The sequence below is a fragment of the Pteropus alecto genome, unplaced genomic scaffold (genome assembly GCF_000325575.1).
Source record: "Pteropus alecto unplaced genomic scaffold, ASM32557v1 scaffold392, whole genome shotgun sequence".
NCBI classification, from domain to species: domain Eukaryota; kingdom Metazoa; phylum Chordata; class Mammalia; order Chiroptera; family Pteropodidae; genus Pteropus; species Pteropus alecto.
This window is the reverse complement of record NW_006431933.1, coordinates 1,069,580-1,096,422: the sequence shown is the minus strand read 5'-3', so window position 1 is coordinate 1,096,422 and position 26,843 is coordinate 1,069,580. Positions and strand designations below refer to the sequence as shown.

At 37.2% G+C, this 26,843-nt stretch overlaps 1 protein-coding gene and 1 pseudogene across 2 annotated transcripts in view; one reads left to right on the top strand and one right to left on the bottom strand.

The window, feature by feature from the left end:
* JADE3 (jade family PHD finger 3) overlaps window positions 1-26,843 on the bottom strand; it is a 133,705-nt gene that overhangs the window by 100,177 nt on the left and 6,685 nt on the right. Inside the window, exons 2-3 of one of the 2 annotated variants that reach the window (XM_025043389.1) lie at window positions 22,395-22,457; window positions 10,123-10,185 (exon numbers count right to left, since the gene is read on the bottom strand). The gene's annotated coding sequence lies outside the window, so the exon portion shown is untranslated. The remainder of the gene's footprint in view (window positions 1-10,122; window positions 10,186-22,394; window positions 22,458-26,843) is intronic. The other variant, XM_006906900.3, reaches the window with a different exon arrangement.
* LOC102880395 lies at window positions 19,344-20,742 on the top strand (annotated as a pseudogene).

Below are 26,843 nucleotides of genomic sequence, written 5' to 3'. Positions count from 1 at the left end.
ATACATAATATTATATATATTACATGTATATATATTCTCCATCTATACAAAGTACAAAAAAAGGATAATCTATAGTGACAGAATTCAGGATAGTTGTAACTTGGTAACCTTTGGGGTAGAAGGAAGGGGTAGTCATTGCCAGGAAGCAGGAAAGGGGCCTGAGGTGCTGGTAATATTCTTTTCTTAACCTGGGCAATGGTTAAATGGGTATGCTTACTTTGAGATTGTTAAGAGTTGTACACTTATAACTTGTACACTTTTTCTTCAGGTATTATACTTCCACTTATATTCTAGATTCTGTCCCTTATGCTATATGTACATATATTTAAGGTTTTCTCTCTGCTCACTACCACCACCACCCCATTTATCTTTCTTTAGCATGTACACTTCTTTTTCTCTTCGCATTCCTGTCTGCTGAAATATCAATGTTACCTGGTACTTAATCTGAATCTTAGTTGTCAGTGACTAAGAACATGTAAAGTCAAAACTGGGGTGAAGAAAGTGAGCCCAAAAAATAACTGTAGGGAGAACACAGGCAGAATTTCATGAGTCAGCATCAAAGAAGCTAGCCTCTGTCTATCCACAGAGGGGAAACCATCCTTTAAATAAAAGGATTAGCTCATATGCCCACATAATTTCAGGACAAAGCTGTAGACTCAGAATGACATTCCTTTATGTGCTCCTTCCTGTACAGGGAATCTTTCCAAAAGCACTTTCACATATTTTAGCAATTATCAGAGTTGAAAACTATTATTGAAGGAGCGAAAAGGCTGTCCAGGAATTGACTCTTAACCCACAGTGTAAAATTTGGACTTAGGGATCTTAATCTTAAAAACTCCCACAGGCTAACTTAACTTTCACATTCTCTTCAATTTCACAGAATATTATTCATTAATTTACTCACACTCCAAATTTATGTACAGGATAGTACAGGCTTGACACCATGCTTGGTACTGCAGATACAGAAACAGACAAACGTTAAGACCTGTAATCTCAAGGAGCTCAGGGCTCTGATAGAGGAAAAAGAGGAAAACAAATGATCACAACCCTGGGTGACAGATTTTATGACAGAAGAAAAAGGGAAGGCTCTAAATTTTCTAGAAGCATAGTAGGGTAGTGACTAAATCTGTCCAGAGAAGGCATGGAGTCTTCATGTTGGAATTGACATATTATCAGGATGTGGACCAACCAAACGGCATACCTCTCAAAAATTTAGAGATGAGCAAAATGCAGGTGTTTACTCTGAGAAATAACTAGTAAAACCCACATTTGGATATGACTGGACACCTATGGGGGCAAACCCTGACACTGACTCTACAGGGAACCAAAAGGCTCATCAATACTCAAAACTCCAAACAAATTAACTTGGAAGCGGCATGAATACCAAAAAAAAAAAAAGAAAGAAAAAAAGAAAAAAAAAGTTTAACTTCATTCCAGGGAAGCAAGATTGAAATGAATACAATTTAGTAAAAACAAAAAACATTTTATATTCTACTTAGGATGGAAAAAGACTGTGAGAACACTAGGTGTATCAGTCTGAAGGATCGAAAAAGGAAAGACACACAGTCAGAAGTTCCCATCTAAGCATGGCCCAGAGGAAATGGAGTTCATGTCCAAGTACCCACCTCTCCAGGCTGAAGGACAAGAATACCATGGTTTCAGAAAAGGATCAAGAAAGGCTCTCATGCTGATAACATCAAACATGAGAATCACATCATTAAAGTCTCTGGTCCAAGTCCACACATATGATGTAATCTTGTGAAAATGGCCTGACCTCCCACACAACTCACTCAAAAAGAGAGACAGTATCAGTAGTGTGCTGATAAATGTTTAACATCAGGCTATGAGGGGTGGGAAGCTCTCTGTTCATGGTCAGTTTCAAGGTATTAAGATGATATCAGTTGCCATGGAGTTTGAAAGTGGTGTACACGATCAACTCTTGCAATCTGGTGTGAGGTGGCTAAAAAATCACATGAAGATGCAATCAGTAGAATTTTCACTATATATCAAAAAATTGCCAACTTGGCTTATACAGATCAGATCTCAAGAGCTAGGTGACCTCAAGTCCATCTCTAACTAGGGGTCCATCCTCAGTATGAACAAGATTGGGTTTCAGAATCCACTAAGTTGAAGGACAGCCCTTGACCAAGGTGAATTTCCAAGGCAAAGGGCATAACACACATGGGAGCATGGCAAGGAACATGCTTAAAACAAAATAAGATGAACAGACAAAAAAAAACCAAGTAATTCTGTATGATTAGACTACAAAGTGGTATAAGAGATTCATGAGCAGTGAGTTTGGGAAGCCAAGATAGGGACAAGACTGTAAAGAGAGGTTTTGGGGGATTATATTCATGCAGGTACCCTTTGCTATGGTAGATGCTTCACATACTTTAATTCATTTAATTATACCTATTACATGAAGTCATCCATTTATACAAAAGAGCCTCAATGATAGATCAGGGAACTGAGATTTGAACCCATGGACTGATTCGCAAAGCCATACTTTCCCACTACAACATGCTACTTCCACAGGAAGTTTGGGTGATGATGAATGTTCCTTCCCCAATACTTCCCAGTGCCCCTTAAGTCCTCTACATTTACCTAAACCCTCAAAAGGGAGACTATGACAGTTTTTTTTCCTCAGGCTCAGCTAAGAAATTCTACTATATCCTTTTAGGTTCCATTTCAGCATGTCAACAGTTGTTAGAAATACTTCTTCCTTTTCCTAAACCCATCATAGCAGTAAAGTCCTTACATTATTTTTAGTACTCATAATTATAACTGGCCACTACCAAATTTTGTCTAAAATATCCCATGTAATTAAGGGGCACTCTCTTAATCTTTTCTTTTGCAGAGCTAGTGACTGTAATCCTTTACCTGCTATTCTGAAGTCTTGCTTTCCAACTCTTTATCATTCTCCAAGTTCTCCCATGCCAGATACACTTGTAAAATGCCTGGCCACTGATGAATACCATGAGAAGGTTACCCAATAGCTCCTGTATTCTGTACCATTGTGTATTCATTCAATTAGTAGAAAAACTATAGACAATGGAAAAGGAATTCTCAAAAAAGAGTAAGAATGATTAAGGTGGTTAAGAAAATGTATTAAAAAGTTATTTAAACCTTATTAATAAACACAAACATGGTTTGAGGAAGAGAGAAACAAATACTATAAAACTTACTTATATACAAAAGGCACCATTAGGGTGAATACAGGAATTAGAGATGTGACAAAAATCAAATGTAAATTTAATAGTCTTTTGAAGACTATTCCGTTCCCATCTCTACCATCTACCCTAAACATCTACTGTATAAATGATTTGCACAAGGGTGACTATAACTGATATTGATTTATAAAGACATGTGAGATAACCCAATATGACTTACAGACCTAACCATGAACACTTTGCTGGGGGATGAAAGTCCAGTAGGAGCCAATGGAACCAAGAACCATGCAATTTGGGCATAAATAGATCCACATGATACCAAGGCCTGAGGACATCTAGATTATACAATACTATATATGGAGGGGCGGGGGGCTGGATTATTTTCTTGATTGGACTGCTAATTTTTTCCTTAAACATAAGGAAACAAAAATTCAGAAATGTCAAAACTTTCTTTCTCTGATCCCTTTTACCTGATCAATCTATTAGTCATTTAAAAATCAGCACAGCCATCACCTCTTTTTTTCCCTAATCTTTGTTTTTTTTTTTCAATTACGCTAAGTTATCATCTCTTATTGGAAGCCTTACTTAACCTCCCATTCCACTCCCAAGCTAGATAAAATGTGCCCACTAACCTCTACCACAATATTTATCCCCTGTAATTATCTGTTTATTTGTACATACCTCCCAGTGGACTCTAAATTCTTGAAAGGCAATGAGTGTGTTGTGTCTTATCTCTGTGTCTCTGGTTCCTGGCCCAGTACTTGGTGTCCAACAGGGGCTCAGTGAGCATTTTTTAATGGAACTGGGTGGTATTATTTGCCCAAGGTCACAGTACTGCTGTTTGGCAAAGAAAGGCCTAGGCCCCAGGGCATTTGACTCTTCATCTAGTAAGCTTTCCATTAAGTCATGTATTTAAAGAGTCACTCATGAAGAAGCCAGATACAAATCTAGAAAATGTATTCTATGGATAGACATTTTATTGATCTGAAGGACTAGAAAATGTAAATGGTCTAAATAAACCAATTAAGACAGATTGGCAGAATGAGTTAAAAAACATAATCCATCTATATGCTGTCTACCACAACTCACTTCGAATATAAGGATATAAGTAGGTTGAAAAGTAAAAAAGAATGAAGAAGATACAAACATTACTCAAAAGAAAACAAGAGTGGCTATATGAGTATCAATAAAAGAAAATTACCACAGATGGAGAAGAACATTAAATAATGATAGAAGGGTCAATCTACCTAAATATAGCAATCCTAAATGTGTATGTACCAAAACAAAAAACCGGAGCTGCAAAATATGTGAAGCAAAACTGAACTGAAACGAGAAACAGACAAGTTATAACTCCCACAGTTATAGTTGGAGACTTCAACATTCTTCTCTTAATGACTGATAGAGCCAATAGAGAGGAAATCGGCAAAGATATAGACCTCAACAACACAATCAACTGACAATTTAATGAACACTTGTAGAACACTGCTTCCAACAGCAGACTACATTCTTTTCAAGCCCCCACTGAAAATATACCAAGTTAGTGTATATCTTGGGCCATAAAACAAGCTTAAACAAATTTAATAGGATTGAAATCATACAGAGTACATTCTCTGACCACAATGGGATCAAAACAGGAATCAATAGCAGAAAGATAACAGGAAAATTTCCAAACGTTTAGAAACTAAATAACACACTTCTAAATAAGCCATGGGTGGAGGAAGAAGTCTTAAGGGAAATGTTTAAAAATACATTGAACTGAATAAAAATTAAAATACACAGAACATATCAAAAATTGTGGGGCATAGTTAAAGCAGTGCTGAGAAGGAAATTTATAGCACTAAATGCTTACATTAGAAAGTAAGAAAGTCTCAAATCAATAAGCTAAGTTCCTACCTCAAGAATCTAGAAGGTTTGGGAAGAAGGAAAGTCAACTTCTATGAAGTAGCAACCATTGGACAGGTAGGTCTGAAGTGGGCACAGGTGGTACATGGCAGAATGTCTGGACAGGCATAAGACTAAATGAATGCCGACATCTCAGATGGAATGCAGATGGCATTACTTAGATAGGTAAAAATTAAGCTCTGGGTTTCCTACAGCAGCTGACCATCTTTAAAATCTCAAGGACAGAGATAAACAGGAATATATGCACCATAGGGCACATATTATACAGTAACATGCCCCTTAATGATTGGGATACGTTCTGAGAAATTCATCATTGTACAAACATCATACAGTATACTTACACAAACCTAGATTGTATAGCCTACTACACACCTAGGCTATATGGTATAGCCTACTGCTCCCAGGCTTCAAGCATGTACAGCATGTTACTGTATAAAACAATGCAAGATTAAATCTGGTATATGACACAGCCTGAAACATAATACTGAATGTCAACTGCAATAAAAATAAAAAAGATTAAAAAAAATAAAAATAAAAAAGCAACCACACACAATATTAAATCAAGCACAAGAGAAAATGATGCCATTAAGAGACGTGGTACACACTAGATATATAAGGCTGCTGCTGGTATAACAGCATACTGTTTTATAGCGAACTTTTTTATAAGTAGAAAAAGTACACTCTAAAATAATGATAAAGACCAGTAAGTAGTCATTTATTATCAAAGATTATGTACTGTATTTACATGCTATACTTTTATGACTGGCAGTGCAGTAGGTGTGTTTAACACCAGCATCACCACAAACATGCAAGTAATGCATTGCACTACAACATTAAGATAAGATGGCTAAGAAGTCACTAGGTGATAGGATTCTTTCAATCCCATTATAATTTTATGGGACCACTATCGTATATGTGGTCCATCATTGACCAAAATGTCATTATGTGATGCATGAGCAGTGAGATTCTCACCTGTCAGAGTATGCCTAGGAGCAGCCTATGTTACCAGGAATCTAGGTTCTTGAGGGAACAAGGAATCTCCTAGTAAAGAAGGGTATCCCAAGTGAAGATAGTAGCTCATCAACTGCATCTAGGGGCAATAACTCAAGGTATGAGGGAAGAATGATTCAGAAAATGGTGTGAAGTGTGTTACTTAGTTTTATCTAAAAGCTCAGCTTTCAGGGACTTGGTTCAGAATCCCAGGAAGAGGGGAGCTTTCCACAGACACCTAAGCAAGCTGATATGCAGCCCCCACAACCTCAAGAGCTGCAGCAGAAAGATGAGTCAAGAGCCTTAGCACAGACACCAATGCTCTTAATTGGGTAATGGGATAAGTGAGGTCACCCACATAGACAGTCAGGCATGTCAGTAGTATTAGCAGCACTGGGAGCTGTACAGATACAGAAGAACAGCCTCCAGAGTCTAAAAGCTCTAGCGGCCTAGCAAGGACCCTGCTTCAGAGGTCACCAAAGATGCTAAGAGGAAAAAGGAGAGGAGGGAGATGACACCTGAAGCTCCATAGTACCTGTTCAGGAAAATACAGCAGATACCTCCAGGGTAAACTGGGTATGTGTGAAGACTGCTCTAGAACCATAAAAGAGCTAGCAAAAGTCTATGAGCGACTGTTATCTAGACCCTGGTTTCTCATCCAGGATAGTGTGGCCCAGGGCATTTAGGATAGCTGTATTTCATGGTAGTAACAGGGCCAAGAATGAACATATACATATAAATCACATATATATTCATATATATAGAATATTCATATGCATGCATAATACAAAGAGAGATTTGTTTTCCTGTCACCTGAAAGGTAAATTTCCAAATCAAGAAAATATTTTTTTACCCTAAAAATTAATGTGTATTCTGCATTTAAAATTTGTTGTTTCAAGGAACTCTATGATAGGCAACCCACTTAAGCAGCTTAAATTTCAATGCGTAACAGAAATTAACTTGTGCCTAAAAACTTCCTTATGTACACGAATAGCACATATGTGGCTCATTTGGTACTTAAGATGGAGGGAAGAGGTTGGGAGAAACAGTGCATGGACATCTCAATGGACTTCTGATGCCAGAGGGCAAGGCAGGGTTCTAAGCCCAGAGGAAAGGCCTGCTATAGGGGTAGGGATGAGAGGCAGTGGCAGGCTCCTTCCTGGTCAGAGCTGGGCTTTCTTCTTCATTTAAAGATGATCAACCATTTCCTTTCACTAGTCACAGAGAAACGGCCTCACAAAAGAAACCTATTGACAGAAAGTCAATTAGGTGATAGACCTGTAAAAAGCCCAACTCAGAAGCAGGAAAACAAAATTTAAATAATGCCCTTTATCTCCTCTAGCCAAGACAACCTCCCTAAGCCTCTCATACTTGGGCCTCAAGTGCCTCTAACTGACAATCATCTTCAAATAGGTAACAGTTCTGCCTTTTCATCCATTCAGTTTCTCCTGATCTGAAAGGTTAATTTTATTTATTGCCCTTTATTTAGTCATTTATTTTTTTCCTCAGCTTTACTGAGGTATAGCAGACAAATAAAATTGTAATATATATAAAGAATACAATGTGAAGATTTGATATACATGTATGTTGTGAAAGGATTCTCATCGAGTTAACACATCCATCACCTCCCATACTTTTTATTTTTGTGGTGAGAATATTTAAGATCTACTCTCTTAGCAACTTTCAAGTATACAATACAGTGGTGTTAACTATAGTCACCATGCTGTACATTAGATCCCCAGAACTTATTCATCTTATAACTGGAAGTCTGTACTTTTTTACCAATCTCTCCCTATCTCCTCACCTCTGGTCCTGATAACCACCATTCTATACTTTGTTTCTATGAGTTTGCCTTTTTTTTTTTTAGATTCCACATGTAAGTGATACCATGCAGTATTTGTCTTTCTCTGTGTGGCTTACTTCATTTAGCATAATGCTCTCCAGATTCATCCATGTTGTCACAATTGGCAGGATTTCCTGAAGGGCTATTTTTAAAAGTAGAGATAATGTGAAATATTGCTGCAGAACTGAAAATACTTAAACATGTTAATAGATTAGTACTACAATCAGTTAATAACTCTTATCTTCTACTTCTCTTACAATTACAAGCAAAGTTTGAATTCTAAGTACCCTTTTCACACAGTTCACTTCATTGACATTCTAACTTAATTTACTGGACATTATTCTAAACCAGGAGTTAGCAAACCTTTTCTGTAAGGGGCCAGACAGTAAATATTTTTTGCTTTGCAGGCCATTCAATCTGTGTTAACTATTCAACTCTGTCACTGCAGCATAAAAGAAACCATAGATAATATGTAAACAAATGGACAAGGCTATGTTCCAATAAAACTCCACTTATGAACACTTAAAATTTGAATTTCATATAATTTTCACATATCAGAAATTATTATTCTTCTTTTGATTTTTTCAATCATTTAAAAACAGAAATATCCATTCCTAGCTTGTGAGCTGTACAAAAACAGGTAGTGGGCCAGATTTGGCTGTCAGGCCATAGTGTACCAATCTCTGCTCAAACCAAGCCTTGATACCTCCCTGAAAGAATTTAAAGTTTCAGACATTTCCTGATTTAAAAAGTAGATATTTTAAATCAGTATCTTACTATATACTCATGTTAAAGTTTCAACTTGGGGGAGGGGTAAATTCTGTAAGTGCATAGTAACGTATCATAAATGGAACTTGAAAACTAACTTATAGACCTGCAACTAACTGTGGAAAGCTACAAAACACATTCTGTCCTGGGCTCAATTCCCTCTATTCTAGTGCATTTTCAATAATCTTCTACATCACTGAAAGCGAACAGGAGTTACAAATATAATTTACTACCAATGTTAAATTCTATCTGGGATATACAGCAAATATTTTTATTTCTACTCTGTGCAAGTCCCTATGAAGCAAAGACACTTTCAAAAGAAGTTTTTTATCATTATTATGCCAGTCTATTCTGAAATCTAAAGCCTACTTATGATACTCTGAACAGCCTGAGCAGTGAAAAACCCCAAACAGGATAAACCCAAAGAAATCCATGTGCAGACATATCCAAATCAAACTGCTAAATATAAACACAAAGGAAAAAATCTTGAAAGTAGCCAGAGAAAAACACTACATTAACTTACATGGGTACGACAATTTGATTTTCAGTGGGTTTTCACTGAAAACCACAGAGGTCAGAAAAAGATGGCACAACATACTTGAAGTGTAGCGGGGAAAAGAACTGCTAACACATAATACTATATCCAGCAAATATATCCTTTGGGAATGAGAATTTATAGCCAACAACCTGCTCTAAAAGAATTGCTGCAGGAAGTTCTTCAGTTAAGAAATTATAACAGAAAGAAATTTAGAATTCTGGAATGAAGGAACAGCAACATAAATGGTAAGTATTTGGGTAAATATAATAGACTATTCTCTTAAGTTCTTTAAAATATGTTTGTCAGCTGACAGCAAAATGATAACAATGTATGAAGGGATTTTCAACAGGTGTACATGTAATATATAAGATAACCATAACATAAAGGGGGGAGGGTGAAGGGACCTATAGGGTGGTAATATTTCTGCATTCCTCTTGAAGTGGTAAAGTATTGATTCTAAGCAGACCGCACAAAGCTAAATATGTACATTATAATCCCTAGAGCAACCACAAAAAATATACAAAGAGATAAACTCAAAAACCACAGTAGATGAATTAAAATGGAGCACTAAAAATGTTCAAATAACCCAAAAGAAGGCAGAATAAAAGAGGAACTAATAACAGAGGTAACACAAAGAAAAGAAATTATAAAACAGTAGGCCTAAATGAGCATACCAATAATTACATTAAGTGTAATGGTCTAAACATACAATTAAAAGACAAAGATTGTCAGAACAGATTTTAAAAACATGACTCAATTATACACTGTCTATAAGAAAATCACTTCAAATATCATAAGTAGGTGAAAAGTGAAAGGATAAAAAAAGATATGATCAAAAGAAAGAATTCAGAGCAAAGAAAGACAAGGATAAAGAGGGACACGACATAATGCTTAAAGGGTTATTAACTTACCCCAAAGACTTAACAATCTTAAATGTGTAAACACCAAAATATGTGAAGCAAAAACTATCAGACCTAAAATTAGAAACAGAAAATTGCAATTATATTTGGAGGCTTGAACTCTCCTCTCTAATTAATAAACAGAACTAGTAGACAGCAAATCAGCAAGAATATGTAGAAATGACACTATTATCAACCTGGCAGAATTAGCTGATATGCATAGAACATTCTACCTGACAATAGCACAATATATATTCTTTCAACAAGATAGACTATATCCTAGGTTTTAAAACAAACCTCAAATATAAAAGAATTGAAATCAAAGAAAACTTTCCCAGACCACAAAGAAATTAAAATAGAAATCAACAACAGAGAGATAAGAGGAAAAGCTCCAAATGCTTGGATATTGGATAGCATACATTTAAGTAATCCATGAATCAAAGAGAAACTTCCAAGAGAAATTAGAAAACATTTTGAATTAAAGAAAAATGAAAATACAACATAACCCAATTTGTGGGCTGCAGCTGAAGCAGTGCTTACAGGGAAATGTATAGCATTAAATGCTCTTTTAGGGAAAAAATAGGTTTCAAATAAATAATCTACACTCCATCTTAGGAAATTTTAGAAAGAGCAAAATAAATCCAAAGCAAGCAGAAAAGGGAAAGAATCAAGATAAATCAGAAACCGATGAAGCTAAAACACAACAGAGAAACAGAAAAACAACAGAGGAAATCAATGAAAACAAAAGCTGGTTCTTTGAAAACATGAATAAAATTGATACATCTCTAGCAAGACTGAGAAAGAAAAAAGAGAATTCAAATTACCAATATCAGGAATGAAAGAGGAGATTATTACTACAGATGGCAGACATTAAAAGGATAATGAGGGGGTACTATTAATAACTCTACAAACATAAATTAGACAACTTAAATGAAATGGACAGATTGCTCAAAAACCACAAACTACCAAAACTCCTTGAAGATGAAATAGATAATCTGAATAATGCCATATCTAGCAAGGAAATTAAATTCACAGATAATTTTTTTTAAAAGAAATGCCCAAACCACTGGCAAATTCCGACAAACATTTAAAGAAAAAGTAACACCAATCATGCAAGATCTCTTCCAGAAAACAGAAGAGGAAATCCTTTCCATTTTATTTTATCAAGCCCTGATACAAGACCCAAATGCAGTACAAACAAGAAAACTATAGACTAATATCTCTGATGAATATAGAAGCAAACATCCCCATCAAAATATTAGCAAACAGTAATATATAAAACCCTACAACCAAGTGGGATTTATCCCAGGAATGCAAGGTAGGTTCAATGTTCAAAATCAATGTAATCGGCCATTAAGCCTAAAAAAGAAAAACCACATGATCATATCAGCTGATGACAAAAACATGTTAAAATTCAGCATGCTTTCATGATAGAAACTGTCAGCAGACTAGGAATAAGAGGAAACTTCCTGAACCTGATAAAAAATTTAGAGCTGAAAGAGTTAAAGGTGAAACAAGTAAAATATGTCCTTTCTCACTACTGTTAAACATCATATTAGAAGTTTCAACCTGTGAAATAAGGGACACAAAAAAGGCATAGAGATTGAAAGAAATCAAACTATCCCTACTCCTAAACAACATGATTGTTTGCTTAGACTATATCAGGGTATCTTTTTTTAAGCCCTATAACTAATAGCTTAACAAGGGAGCAGGATATAAAGTTGATACAAAAGCAACCAGATTTCTATATGGTGGCAAGAAACAACTGGAAAATGAATTTTTAAAAAATATAATTTACGATAGCTCAAAAGAAATGAAATATCTAATAAAACATGCACAGAATCTATAATGCTGAAAACCACAAAACATTTATGAAAAAAGTCAAAGAAAATCTAAATGGAGAAATACACTATAATCATGTGGTGAAAGATTAACATATTAAAGATGTCAATTATCCCCTGAAGTGATCAACTTCATTAGATTTAACCTTAATTCCAATAAAAACTCCAGAAGGTATTGTAAATATAGACAAGCTGATTCCAGAATTTGTAAAGAACAACAAAAGATCTAGAACAGCTAAAATAAATTTTAAAAAGAATGAAGTTGGAGAAATCACATTAATTGGTTTTAAGGCTTACTATAAAGCTATCGTAATCAAGACAATGGTATTGGTGAAGTAATAATCACGAACCAATAGAATAAAAGAGAGTCCAGATACTGACCCACATAAATATAGGCAACTGATTTTTGACATGGGTGCAAAAGCAATGGAAAGGAGGAAGGCTAGTCTTTTGGACAAATGGTACTAGAACAATTAGACATACGTATGCAAAAACAGAGCTCCACTTAAGCATCACATCATATAAAAGGATTAACTCGAAATGGGCATAGACCTCGGGTTAATAAAAGAGTTCTTAGACATGATTTCTGTAAAAAAAAATGATAAACTGTACTTCATCAAAATTAAAATCTTCCTTGGTGAATGACACTGTTAAGAAAACAAAAAGCCAAGTCACAGAGAAAATATTTATTGATAAATCACATAATCAACAATGGATTTTTATCTAAAATATTTTTTAACTCTCAAAACTCAACAGGAAGAAAACAAACTACTGAATTTAAAAATGAGCAAAGTACTTAAATACTCCTCTCAACAAATACTTGAGCAAAATTCTTCTCTCTGATGGGTTCAATAAAAGTCATGAATTTGAAGTTAGCTTAGCTTTGTAAAAATTGTAAGGGTGAGAACAATGCTTCTTCTAGCTCCCTATATCCCAGGGCAGAAGCTGGCCTGATTATTTTTTCAACAACACTCTATAGTAAAATATTAAAGAATTTTGTTTTAATAATCACCAGGAAAAAAGTAGGTTGAAAAAATTTCCCCTACCCCTGTTCCATATCCTCAACTCACTCTATCCCATCACCCTTGGTGTTTTAGAATTTTAGTTCAAACTTCCTCTGCAGAGGATTTTCTATGCTACATGGAAAGTTGGCACTTTGGTTTTTATATAAATGGGCACTATATCTGTATTATTTCTGAGTTTGAGTTTTTATTGCAAGATATTTGTTTTATGTCTTTCAACAAAGTTGTCAAACTGATTCAGAATATTTATAAATACTAGTTTCTCAGTATTTTCAATTTTATATGTATTTAATACTCAATGATCTTATAGATATCTAAGCTTTTAATATGAAAGAGATCCACTCTTTTGCTTCACTATTTTAAATCCTTCGGGTGCTGACATGGCAGACTATAACCCTCCATTTGGGTTCTGTTCTTCATTTTCATCCTGGGCAACTACAAATCAATGATTGACTCTGAGAAATAGTGGAGCCTACTTGGGGCAGGGTGGGGTAGGGGTTGGGGGGATCGAGGCAGAGCAGTGCCTAGTTGCCTGGGACACATTACACATTTACTGAATTTGATTTGATTATGCTATTCCTTAGTCTGAAAAGGAAAGTGTTAAAATGAAACCTCTTAGGGAAAAGGAGGTTCTATCACAATGAGCTACAGTATATTCTGCCAAAGCTATTAGATTTTTGAGGCAGTTGGTACTTTATCAATTTTTATTACTCCAATATAGTTATTTTATGGCCATTACTAGCAAAAGCGGATTATAGAAATACTGTTTGACAGAAAAGAAGGGCCCAATGTGAATCTGTCTCCCTTGGATCTCCTAAAACAAAGGCTCTTAATGTCATCCTCTTGGCTTATAGAAAGAACAGTAACATGCTAGAAGGAATAGTTCCTCATTTTGTGAGAGTAGTTCTAGAAAGTCTGTATTCAGTGTTCTAGAGTACCTGCAGAGGTATTCAGCTTCCTTATTCCTGTGAAGACCTCTTCAGGTACCAGTATGATCACAAAGGTATTTCAAGGTGCTGGTACAGCATTAAAACCAGCAATCAGCAGATTTCAGGGACTTTGTCTAGGATGGGGCATAATCCACAGACAATGCTGTAGGGTGTTTTGGGGGTGTCAAAATACAATTTAAAAAAGTAAAAACACATGACTGACATACAAATACAGAATGAACACATGGCAAAGACTAATTTATTAGTGGGAGAACCAGCAGGATGTAAGGCTGATTCAAAGAATATCTGAGAGATTCAGTGTATACATAAGTATTAAAAGTAAAAATGCTAGAATAAGAGAGCTAAATTAGACAGAACAGTGGTTAATGCCCTATAGCAGCGGTCCCCTACCTTTTTGGCACCAGGGACTGGTGCTCTTATGACAATCTAATGCCTGGTGATCTGAGGTGGAGCTGAGGTGGTGATGCTAGCACTCAGGAGCAGATGCAAACACAGATGAAGCCAAGCTCACTGGCCTGCCGCTCACCTCCTGTTGTGCAGCCCGGTTCCTAAGACGCCACGGACTCGTACCAGTCCGTAGCCCGGGAGTCGGGGACTCCTGCCCTATAGGGCAGTTTATCTGTAGTCTTTGGGATTATTTCTTCTACTAAAGAGAAATTTTTACATCTCTACCAGAAAAAAACATGTAAGAACACATCATTTCAAGAACCCTAATCATTAGTAAATGAGCCAAACGAAGATGCAATTTCCTAAAGAAGTAAATAATCCTTGAGTGGGCCTCTCAGTCAATGCTTCAGTATGACAACGAAAGGACATTTGATCATCTTTCTGTATTATTTTAAAGCTTTAAATAATTTCTATTAACAGAGGACTAATAATTTATTTACTTCAGTCTAAGTCTTTGGAAGTAAAATTAAGGTTTTAGGGGGCTAGCTTTTAGAACAACATGGTATGCTTATAAAATTTACTTTACACAAGCATTCTAAAATAGTCATTTATTCACCTTTCAAACCAATCAAAGTGTCTTAGAAGTCATCTGAGATCCAGCCATCTTATAGGGCAAGAATGCTTTCTTTAGCAGCCTTGAGAGGTGATCATGAAGCATTTGTGTGCAAGGAGGAAGGAAACTAACATTACTGAGTGCATATTATGAGCGAATTCATTTCCAAAGGGCCAAATTTCTTTTCTCACAGTAACATGTTACCTATACATTTAGCCACATTTATCAAATGAATGGATTTCTTCAGCATAATTGCTTTGAATTATACCTTAATTTAAAAACCTTATACACAGTATAATTTACTCTTTTTAATGTACAGTTCAAGTTTTGACAAGTGCATATAAACGTAATTACCACCACAAACAAGATATAGAACAGTTCCAACCATAATTGCTTTTTAAATGTCAATTACTCAACAAGTATTTATTTATAAATAATCACTTTATTTGCTCACAATTCTGTGGGTAAGCATATTGGGCTAGAATCAGCTGAGTGGTTCTTCTGCTAGTCTTTTCAAGGGTCCCTCATGTGGTTACAAAGTCACCTGGCAATGTGACCGGGGCTGAATGTTCTAAGATGGCCTCACTCACATGTCTGATGGTTGGCTGTTGACTGGCTTCTCTATCCACATTATCCCTATTCCTCCAGTAGGCTAGCTGGGACTTCTTCACATGGTTGCTTCAGGGTTCCCAGGGAACAAGAGAAAAACTACAACACTTCTTGAGACCTAGGCTCAAAAGTCATCCAGCTATTCATGCTACATTTTATTGACCAAAGCAAGTCACGAGAAGAGCCCAAATTCAAGGAATAGGGAAATAAACTCCACCTTTTGATGGGAAGAGCTGTGAAGCTACACTATAAAGGGGTGTAGATAGAGAGGTGAAAGGACTTTGTAGCCATTAAGCACTCTCTCACACCATCCCATTTGGGAAAATGAGTGTTGAGTATATATAATTTTGTGAGCCTTCAGAGATGGAGAAAACCACTGAGGTGAAAAAAATGAGCTTTTTCAGGAGTGAGTCCTGAGGAATGTGCAGGATGGAACAAACCCAGGGGAATGTAAAGAACTTTAGTCAGAGACACTTTAGACAGATCATCAAGATGACTCATGGTATGTTTAGACATCAGTGAAGGCATGTTTGGGTGAAGGATTTGAGAAATAAGAGGTAAGGATGGTAGGTAGGGAAGGTTATGATTGGATGTGTGGGGCATTAACTGTTAGGCTTTCAGGTATATAGACACTACCTACTAGGCAGAGAGCAGGCAGGAGTCAGTAGTGACATAGTGGCAGGAGTGGAGATGGTGGCATAGGGAAGAAGCCTTTAGAGCCTGCATCTTTATGGACAGCAGTCTGGAAGGAAGTTGATTTGGACCTAGAGTGTAGTGGCACACAGATCGCACCAAGAGAGCAGCCTAGAGACAGTTTCCCTAAAGGTAAATGCCTATATGAAATCTCTCTCCTCAAGGGGCTAAAGGGCATAACTGGAGTTTTTACAGGTAGATTTATTTAGAAGTATAAAAAATGTTTATCCTGGATTAAAATTGGTTATCCTAGAGAGCTAAATTTAGGCTTGTAACACACACACACACCCTTCTCCTGTGTAAGATGCAAGTTTCATATGAGTGAGACAAGTAGGATACAATTGTTTACAGTCAAAGTTTGTCTATATTTGAAAAGAAAAAATTCTTAGTGCTCTTTAACATTATAAGTGGGGAAAGCTAAAAACCATGATGGAGCCAGGGAAAAGCCGCCTGCAGTTTTGACTGTAATCTACACTGTGAAGTCATGCTCTCTCTGCTCAGGCAGACTGTATAACTGCACTTTTCACAGCAGCAGCATAGCAAAGCACTAGTTTTCTTTTGACAGTCTGCAAAATGCATATTTCTTTCCCAAACTATGGCTTTCTATAGGACTTATGTGGCCATGAGAACATGTTACCTGTAATTTTTTTAAAACATAAAATGAAAACTGATATTTAGTTTAATTAAATAGCAGACAGCAATTCTCTTTCAAGTATTTGTGGGAGATAGGATGTAGAGAATTTGAGACTTTCCTACCAATCAGGGAGTGGCAGTCTAGTTGTAAATCTTCAGGTCATGTGTATACAAAATAGGTCAGAGTGAGGAAGTATGACATTAGATGCCAAAGGTGACTAGAAAAGACTTAATGAGGGAATATAGAGTAGGGAATGGCGTACAAAAGAGTAGGGATTGGGAGGAGGGAAGTTTCTTGCTGAGCTACAATTCACAAGAATTTGAAAGAACTGGCCCAGGCAGGATTAGCAGGGCAAAGAAGGAAGGATGTTCCAGTTGTGAGAAAAAGCTCCAGGTAAATGTGAATGTTGGGTTGTTGGTGGTACTGGGGTGGGGGTGACGGTGGGGGCAGTGAGGAAACAGATGACATCCCGGACTGAGTACTCAAGACTTCTTGTTCTACACTATTCCCCCTGGAAGCCCAGGTGAAAAACTATCCTCAGCTGATGGACTGTGTCATGTGAAAACATTACAAAACAAGTGAACAAACAAGAAAAAACATTTAAGTTCCACTTTCCACATACTAGATTTCATCCACTGTCTAGCTGGTGGATGGGTAGCCCTTTGTGCATACCTTGTAGGATAGGGAGAAGTTCTCCAGAAGAAAAAACCTTCAATCTGCCCTCGATGCTTGCTCAGACTGAGCCGGACCATACCATTGAGCAGTTATGTAAGAAAGGGGCCTCTGTTGAATTTTCTAATGACAAAGTACTCGAGTGAGAGACTTGATGGGCATGCTGAACTTTAGAAATTTTCTCCTCATGTGCTCCTCAAAACTGGGGACGTTTTCTGTAAAAAGATGTGTTTTAAACATTGTCCTGTATACCTGAAACTAATAACAAAAAAATAAAGGCGATGGTAAAATAAAAATGTTTTAAGATAGGATCTGAGAAATTGTAGGTGGTTCACTTCATGCGGGTTCTAAGAGATCATGACTCATTAATTGCCCTCAGGTCAGCTTTTAAAAAATATAAAAAAAAATTTAATGATTATCCAAATTACGTATTGTGTGGAAAGGTACTCAGGCTTATACACCTGAGGAGTTCTTAGCCTGGGGCTTAGCATATAGCAAGCACTCAATGACAGTTGATTCTGAGCTACTTTTTGTAGTTTCTTTATAAAGTATAGCAATGTACTAACTTTTGGTGAATATGATTCTTTAATGTTGGGAGAGCAAATAAAACCATTAAAATTGGGCATCTGGTCCAAATTGGATGTTATATAGGAATCTCATACATCTATGTTCCTAAACTTTTTCACCACTAAATACAACTTCTGAAATTTCTACCAGAGTGCTTTGAAGGTTTGCCTATCAAACACACCACTTACGGATTACTTAATTTCACCATTTTAATTAATCAAAGACGAAATGTTTCTGACAAAAAAGGTTCTATTAAACATGATGGATATCATTCAGCATTTTATCCTTAATATGCCATCAATTCAACACAACAATCCCAGTGGTTAGTGTTATTAACTGCATTTTACAAATGAGGAAACTGAGGCACAAAGAGATTAAACTCACTCAGGGTTGCATAACTAGTAAGAAGCAAAAGCAGGATTCAAGCTACTTGGGTCTCTGCTACTCTATCCATTCTAGCATTCAAATTCTTGAAACCAGTTTTAGCATGAATGGTAGTGCAATTCTAGCAATCTCACTCATGTATTTACCATAGAGATGCAAATTTATGTAGACACAAACATTTGCACATGGATTTTTTCCACAGCCCTACTTATAATCCCCCAAAACTGGTAACAACCCAAATGGGGTACATTCATACAATGGAATACAATTCAACAATAAAAAAGGAACAAACTATTGATACACACAACTTGGATGGCTCTCAAAAGCATTATGCTGAGTTAAAAAAAAGCAAGATTCAAAAGATTACATACAGTTTGATTCCATTTATGTGACATCCTCAAAGTGACAAAACTATAGCGATGGAGCACAGATTAGTGGCTGCCAGGGGTTGGGGTGGGAAGAGAGTGTGACTAGTGGTAGCACAAAGGAGTTTTGGGGGTAATGGAACTGTTTTGCACTTTGTGGTGGTGGTTATACTGATCTACACATGTGTCAAAATCCACAGAACTATATACTCCCTCCCAAATCAATTTTACTGTTTGATAATTCTTTAAAAGGCAATAGGTCTTTTCATTTAATGCTATTTTGTTTTCCCCATTTACTCACAATACACTTCTACATTTTGCATATTTAAAAATTCAGAGTTACACTATAATGTGAAGCAAAAAGCCATTATCAGGCTATGCATCCAAACTGAATGAAGAACGTTATCTCTTTAAGTAAACATTCCTTAGCTTTTTTGCAACAAGTTTGCTGCGAGAACACAGGTGTCATGAGAACCACTACTAAATATAAGCCAAAATGGAAAAGGAAAAGATCGTCGCTACTGGACATGAAGATTCAGGCAAGTCTACCACTACTGGCCATTTGATCTACAAATATGGTGGGATCAACAAAAGGACCATCCAAAGAATTGAGAAAGAGGCTGCTGAGAAGGGAAGGGGCTCTTTCAAGTACGCCTGGGTCTTGGATAAACTAAAAGCTGAACATGAGCGTGGTATAACGCCTGTGGAAATTTGAGACTAGCAAGTATTACGTGACCATTATTGATGCCCCAGGGCACAGAGACTATCAAAAACATGATTACAGGCACATCTCAGGCTAACTTGCTGTCCTGATTGATGCTGCTGATGTTGGCGAATTTGAAGCAGGGATCTCCAAGAACAGGCAGACCCATGAACATGCCTTTCTGGCTTACATATTGGGTGTGAAACAACTAATTACTGGTGTTAACAAAATGGATTCCACTGAGCTACCCTACAACCAGAAGAGATACAAGGAAATCGTTAAGTCAGCACCAACATTAAGAAAATTGGCTACAACCCTGACACAACAGCATTTGTTCCAATTTCTGATTGGAATGGTGACAACTTGCTGGAGCCAAGGGCTAACATGCCTTGGTGCAAGGGATGGAAAGTCACCCATAAAGATGGCAATGCCAGTGGAACCATGCTGCTTGAAGCTCTAGATTGCATCCTGCCACCAACTTGTCTGACTGACAAGCCTTTGCATCTGCCACTCCAGGATATCTACAAAATTGGTAGTATTGGTACTGTCCCTGTGAACCAAGTGGAGACTGGTGTTCTCAAACTTGGCATGGTGGACACCTTTGCTCCAGTCAACGTACAACTGCAGCAAAATCTGTTGAGAAGCACCATGAAGCTTTGAGTAAAGCTCTCCTGGAGACAATGTGGGTTTCAATGTCAAGAATGTGTCAAAGACATTTGTTGTGGCAATGGGGCTGATGACAGCAAAAATGACCCACCAAAGGAAGCAGCTGGCTTCACGGCTCAGGTGATTATCCTGAACCATCCAGGCCAAATCAGTGCTGGATATGTACCTGTGTTGGATTGTCACACAGCTCACAATGCTTGCAAATTTGCTGAGCTGAAGGAGATTGATTTGTTGTTCTGGGAACAAACTGGAAGATGGCCCAAAGTTTTTTAAATCTGATGATGCTTCCATCATTGATATGGTTCCTGGCAAGCCCACGTGTGTTGAGAGCTTTGTTGTTTGTGACATAATACAGACAGTTACTGTGAGTGTCATCAAAGCAGTAGACAAGAAGGCAGCTGGAGTGAGCAAAGTCTCCAAGTCTGCCCAGAAAGCTCAGAAGGCTAAAAGAATATTATTTTCAATACCTGCTACCTCAGTGGTGGAAGAATGGTCTCAGAACTCTTTGTTTCAATTGGCCATTTAAGTTTAATAGCAAAAGACTGGTTAATGATTACAATGCACTGTAAAACCTTCAGAAGGAGAATGTTCTGTGGACCATTTTGTGTGTGTGTGGGTGTGTGTGTGTGTGTGTGTGTGTGTGTGACAGTTTTTAAGTTGTGGTTTCTAAAATCAGTACTTTTCAATAGAAACAACTTTACTAAAAATCTGTCACAGAATTTTGAGACTCATGAAAACAAAGTTTAATGAGAAAATAAACACTTCTTAAAAGTTAAAAGAATTTGGGTGCTTATTCCCTTAAAAATAAAAGTATTTCAGCAAATTATTAGATATCATATTTGACATAGCAATTTGCACAATAAAACAAAAGTGATCAAAATTCATCCTGGGAAAGATAACATAATGCAATGAGGATGTCGTAAGAATAACAAGGACAACCATGGCTCTTTCTACAATTTTTCAACAATTACTAGAATGCATTCATGTATCTCTAATATAATTAAAAAAAATTAAATCCTTCTAGGTTGAAATGGAGATATTTCCCAAGTTGCAACATTCTTCCATCCACAGGGTTTCCATCGCTTTTGGGAACACCTTGGTTACTCCATTACCAGGTCAGGCCTGTATTCTACTTAAAATCTAGTACCTCACTCATCTAGTACAGTGGGCACTCAATAAATATTTGTTAAACTGAATTGCATCTGGAAATGTGAGGAATAAAAATGACAAACACACGGTAGCTAACAAAGCCTATAATCTAGAAAGACTAAATCATGCTCTAATTTTGAGTGAGGCAAATTATTACTGAGTGCTAACAATGTGCTTAATAATTAAAAAGGCATACATGGAATTTTGGAAGAGGACAAGACAAACATAACATAATGCCAGTGGTATAGAAATTTTTAAAGCCTAAAACAGGCAGAACCCAAACCAGAACCAATTATTCCTAGATCCCTAACTATAAAACAATAAAATTCAAGGGGATGAGGAAAAAAATAAGGGAAGAGCATAAGCTGTACTGAGTTTTATGGGTCATGCACTGCATTAGACATTTATGTAATTAAAATTTATTTTAGGACTCAAGTTTCAGCTACAACATGCAAAGCACTGAGAAGCCATCATTCCCACCCTTCCAAGAAAGAAGCTAGACAAACTTCTTGTACCTATCAGAGAACTGAGGTCACAGGGCAAACCAGCATCTCCATATCTGGAGTCAGGTGCCTGCACACATGATCTGAGCATGTAAATCAGTAGGAAGATTAAACTAAAAATTCTGATAAATTACTGGAGGCCAGAGTTTAGGAAGTCATGAGAGTATGAAACTCCTGGGCTCCACATGGGAGAGGGGCATTCCCATAGTCTTACAAGTTTTTGCTATGGGAACTCCACCAGGTTCTTACATTGAGGATAGGGGAAATTCAGAGAAAGCTCTCACCATGGTGCTGGTTGGCTGAGGAAAACAGTATCCACTGTGAAATCCACCGAGACCCCTTTCCTTTATCCCCAGTACAGAACAAAAGGCTTAATAAGCAGTGGGAAGGGCTTAAAACCCATGGCTTGAGGACACTGGTGTTCTCACTACAGCAGGGGAAAAGGAACAGAGGAAAAAGAAAGAGAAGCTCCACCCCTGGAAGAGGGGCAGGAAATCTTGTGAAGGACAAACTCAAGACCCAGTACCTGTGTAAGTCTGAGGCGTAATCAGGTCATCAAAGAACTCCCTCCTCTTCCACCAGCCACCACCTGGAAAAATGGTTTCATAGTTAGTAACAGTGGAATACAACTGGGAGGGCTGTAAGATACAACTCTTGGGAAACAGCACAAAGGAAAAACTCAAAGCCAAGCAGGAGGCAAAAAGAAGCTATCGTTAGAGGAATCAGAAATCTCTGGTGCTCATAGCAAAGACAAACATCAAACACAAGCCAACTCCTGCCTAGATTAACTTGAGTCCCCACACTAAAGGCCCAGCATGAAGAAACCTGTGTTCTTCATCAAAATATCAAGTATTTATCTCAGTATCTCCTGCCTGTGTTCAGCTTTCAACATGCTTATGAGGCATAATAAAAGGCAAGAAAATATTCCAAGTGACAAAACAATCATCAGATCCAGACTCAGTATGACCCAGATGTTGTGACTATCAGAAATAAAATATAAAAGAATTTTGGTTAATATGTCAAAGACTAATTAACCAAAAGACAAATGCAAGACCAAATGGATAATTTCAAAGAGAAGCTGTAAGAAAGAATCAAATGGAAATGCTAGGAATAAAAAAACACAGTAAAAAAAACAACATGCTCAACAGCTCTGACACAGCCCAAGAAAGAATCAGTGAACATGAAGATCATGTTTATTGATCAGGACAATAAAATTAAAACAAAAAGAGACAAAAGAGTGAGAAAAATAGAACACAGCATACAAGAAATGTGGAACAATATCTTTTTCTATCTCCTTCCTTTTGGTCTGTGTGTGTCTTTTAATCTGAAGTGAGTCTCTTGTAGGCAGCATATATAGGAGTCTTGTTTTATTACCCATTCAGCCACTCTATCTTTTGGTTGGAGCACTTAATTTCCATATGAGGTACTTGTTGATAAGAATGCATATTACCATTCTTTATTCATGTTTTTAATACATGTTTTTTCTTCTTCAAAAAGTCCCTCCAACATTTCCTGTAATTTTGGTTTGGTGCTGATAAATTCCTTTAGCTTATTTTTGTCTGGGAAGCTCTTTCTCTGTCTTTTGACTCGAAATGATAACTTTGCTGGATGAAGTATTCTTGGTTAAATTCCATTAGCTTATTTTTGTCTGGGAAGCTCTTTATCTGTCCTTCAACTCTAAATGATAGCTTTGCTGGGTAAAATAATCTTGGTTGTAGTTCCTGGGGTTTCATCACATTGAATATTTTGTGCCAAGCCCTCCGAATAGTTTCTTTTGAGAAATGAGCTGCCAGTCTTATGAGTGCTCCCTTGTAGGTAACTGCTTTTTTCTTGCTGCTTTTAAGATTCTCTTTGTATTTAACGTTTGGCATTTTAATTATAATGTGTCTTGGTGTGGGCCTCTTTGGGTTCCTGGTTTTTGGGACTCTCTGAGCTTCCTGGGGTTGTATGCTTATTTCCTTCACCTGGTTAAAGAAGTTTTTCTTTATTATTTCTTCAAATAGCTCTTCGATTTCTTGTTTTCCTTCAGGTACCCCGATGACACAGATATTTTTGCATTTAATAGTGTCCCATAGGCTCCTTAGATTATTATTATAGTCTTGGCTTCTTTTTTCTTGCCATTCTGATTGAGTGTCCTTGGCTTCTCGTCCTCTATATAGAGCATTTGATCCTCTTCTTTATTTACTTTGTTTATTCCATTTAATATACTTCTTATCTCAGAGAATATGTTCTTCATTTCTGACTGGTTCCCTTTTATGATTTCCATGGTTGACTCCATTTTTCCTGGATCTCTGTTCTGTTCTCTCATATGGTTTCTGCTTCTTTGTCTTCCCATTTTGGCTGCCTTTCTGTGTCTGTTTCTATGTAGTAAGCAAAGCTCCTAAGTCCCCTGGACTTATTAGCATGGTTTTGTGTAGTAGGTGGCCTATGACATAGTCCTGAGTTCAGCTACAGACCAAGGTTAGCCCCAGCCTGTGCCCCTCTGGGGCCACCTGTTAAGATTCAGAGGACAATCCACAGATGCTGTGCTTATAGCTGCCTCAAGAAACCACACCAGAAACCAAGGCCAATTGCCTCCAGTGTGAGTCTTGGTGCTTCTCAGCAAGAAGCACTAGACTCATGGAGGACACAACTGGATGTGGCTTGGGTGGGGCTGCAAGTTGGGGGAGGCAGAGTTTCAAGGAGTCCTCTGAGTGAAGCAACCTCTGTTATCCAGTTGATAACATCTCAGCTATGGCAGTGCAGAGTCAGCACAGTGGGAGGGGGAAGGGCTCAAGAGAGAAACAATGGATAACGCCAGCACTGCTGCCCAGGAGAGATCCTTGCCTCCAGCCCTGACTCCGACAACTCAGTGTCCCCCTATAAGTCCCTGGTGCCCCCTGTGTAGCCGACCTGGTGCTGGTGCTCAGAGCAAGCAGGTCTATCACCATGAAAGTCCATTCACAGACATGGCCCCTTTAAGAGGTGTCTGCAGCTTCTGGCTGCTGCTGCCACAGCCTCTGTCCCACTCCGCTGCTTGCTTGCTCGGGACCAGGCAGCCTTGCGTCTTCACCTCCTCCTGCCTTCTACCATTGCAGGTTGATTATTTCTCTCTCTAGTTGTAGGCCTTCTGATTACCTAGATTCCAAGTAACTTTGCTTGCTGTTTGCTCCATGTTTCTGTCACAACTTTGATTTGGTCACAAGAGGGATGAACAAAGAGCTTCTATCATCTACACCATTTTTTCCCTCTGCAGAGACACATTTTTGATACAGGCGCAAAAACAATTCAATGGATAGTCTTTTCAATAAATGTTTCTGGAATTAATGGGCATCTACATGCGGGAAAATGAACATTGACATGCACCTCATTCATGGCTGGTAGGAATGCACAATGGTAGAACCACTTTGGAGGACAGTTTGGGAGTTTCGTATAAAAACTCAGCAATCCCACTCCTATGTACTTACCCATATGAATTGAAAACATGCTCACACAGAAACCCGTATGCTAATGTTTACTGCGGCTTTATCCATAATCACCAAGAACATGGAAGCAGCCAAGTTATCTAACAGGTGAATCAAACAAACTGTAGTACATCCGTACGATGGAATATTATTCAGCAATAAAAGGAACAGGCTATTAATTCACATGATATGGATGAATCAAGTAAAAGAAGATAGACCAAGAACACTACATATTGTATGATTCCACTCATATGACATTTTGGAAAAAGCAGGACTACAGTTAAAATTCAGAAGTACATTATTCTAAGGCATTTCAAGGAAACAAAACTGATGGGTTATGTGGTTTTTTTGTTTTTGTTTTTTAACAGGGATAGTTCTGACCAGGTAGACTTGGGTGGGAATTCATGGGCATCCATATACCATCTCTTTTTAAATAAATGTATTTAATTTTAAAAACAAGGTAATATATTCACATAGTTTAAAATTCAAAAACCATATATAAAATTTTATGCAATATATGGTGTCAGATGGGTACTAGATCAGGATGATCCTTTTGAAAATTATACCAGAAACTAATATTGTACGTTAACTGTAATTGAATAAAAAATATCAAAAATAAAAGTTTATGCAGTGAAAAAAACTCTCTATCCCTCTACCCCTGGCCATGCAGAGCCCCAAACTATCAATGCCTGAATATCTTTCCAGAAATATTTTATGTCTATGTAAGCAAAAATGTATATATTATTGCCCCAATATTTTACACAAAAGGTAGCATATGATACACACTATTCTGTTTCTTGCTTTTTTCCATTTTGTATGTCTTGGAAATCATGCAATAACAGCATAATATATTCTACTGTACAATCAAGCCTTGATATATACTTAAGATATTACCAATATTTTACTATTACAAGAAATACTCCAAGTAACATGCAAATTTGAATAAATTTCTGGAAGTGTTGGCTGGGTCAAAGGATATGTGCATTTATAATTTTGATGGCTATTTCCAAGTCTCTGACTTTTAAAATGTCAGGGAATTTTCATTTTTAACTTTTATCCTAGGAGAAAAGAAGGGAAGCTGAGATTCTGTCACCAGGCAATTTTCTGGAGGAATGTACAATGCTAAAATGTACAAAGTGGTCCTTCCACTCAGTTTCCGTCATGTGCTTCCTAGGGTCCAACTGCATTTTCATGTAATATATTTCAGGCTAGAAGGTGGCTGTAAAGCCTATTTCAGTTATGTGAAAGGTGTTATTTCTGAAAACTTCACAATCGAAGGCCAAAGGCTGATGCCTCAAATTGCTGGTCACTGGCCACTCACTTCACAGCACAATATTGGATACTTCCCTATAACCACAGGGAGATTTTTTAAATCTTGATCAAGTAAAACATATTTACTGAGAATCCTTTGTCCTTATTACAACGCCCAAGTAAGGATTTCTTCTCTTAGGTAAAAACTATAAATCGCAAAGAGGTTATGAGAAAAGGCTGAAAATGTTTCATCTTTCAGGTATGGAGTCCCAATTAACTGT